We start from the raw sequence: 1,516 nt of genomic DNA, 5'->3' as shown, positions 1-1,516 counted from the left end.
CATTATAAAAAAAAAAATTTAAAAATATATATTTTTCCTTCTTTCAGTTAATTTCTCCATACATAAGTTAACATCTTTGGTTCTCATTCAATAAATTTTATTTTATTAAATATAGTACAATATTTGGTACGAGTTTGGTTTTGTTTTTCTGTTTTGACTTTTAGAGAGAAATACAAAATTTAGTTTCGTTAGGCCAAATCAAACGATATTAACGAAATAAGCTAAATTTTGCATTAAACTTGTATGAAATAAATTCAAAAAAAAATGTATTTCACAAAAAATATTTACTTAATTTTTATAATAAATTTTACGTAAAATTTTTATTTTAAAATATTATATATATTTGTTTAAAACTTGCATTAATTCTGATAAGTAATTAAGCCAACTTCATTTTTAAAAAATAATAAACTATGTGAGAAACTTCTGCTGCTTTCAATCAAAGTAAGATAATATTATTGAATTATTCAATATTTAGCAATTTATTTATCAATATACTTTATAATGATCTAAAACAAAATTCTTCGATATTTACGTATAAAACTTTCATATGAAATGTTTTTTCTATAAAATTTTATAGAACATTTCCGCTTAAATAAATGCAAATAAACCTATTAATAATAAAGGCGCACACACCCAACTCCATCGACACATTTTTCACTACTGATCATACAGAAATGTATGTAAGCTAACAAAACCAAATATTCACCAAATAAATCGGGAGCGAATGCGCGCGTACTCACCACAATTGAGAGATCTTGGAATACTTATTCCAATAAATATGCGTATACAAATCAATAAAATGTAACATTTACTTCTTGAGAGCTGCCGTATTAAAATATAAATTGGTACTCATTTCGATCTTTACTACTAATTTCACAATAAAACGGTATTTAATAATTTTATTTTAACATAAATTTATATTCTCAAAATATTTAGAGGTAAATACTCATGAAATAAGTAATATTAAAAATATTCTTTTTTTTTGTTTTCCAAAAAATAAATGGACTTTTTTGCACAGCTCCCACAGAAGTTTCATACTGAACGTATTAGGTATATATTAAAAAATACTGTAAAATTTATATTAAAAAAGCAATAACAAATACAAATTTGCTGAATATAAAAAAAATATTCTTCGATCATCTACATCAGGACTTCCAAAACACGGCCCGCTGCTAATATATGTGCGGGGCCCGCGACATGTTCCCTCATGCGGCCTGCGACATGTTCTCTCATGCGGCCCGCAGCTGATATGTGTGTGGCCCGCTACTTGTTTCTAATCTACCACAATTCACAAATTTTTCTTTGTTATATGAAATGAATGAAAATATTTAAATAATTTATTCACTTTAATTTACTTAATTTGCAAAGATATTTCTTTCTACAACTGATTCCAACAACTCATCTCCAGTGGATGTCATTACATGTTAATAGAATTATAAAAGACAAATTAATGGGAAATTAATAAAACTAAATTTAACATTATTGCCATGTTCTTATTTTTCTCCGACAAAATTAT

The sequence above is a fragment of the Teleopsis dalmanni genome, chromosome 1 (assembly GCF_002237135.1).
Source record: "Teleopsis dalmanni isolate 2A chromosome 1, ASM223713v2, whole genome shotgun sequence".
NCBI classification, from domain to species: Eukaryota; Metazoa; Arthropoda; class Insecta; order Diptera; family Diopsidae; genus Teleopsis; species Teleopsis dalmanni.
This window is presented reverse-complemented; position numbering follows the sequence as displayed.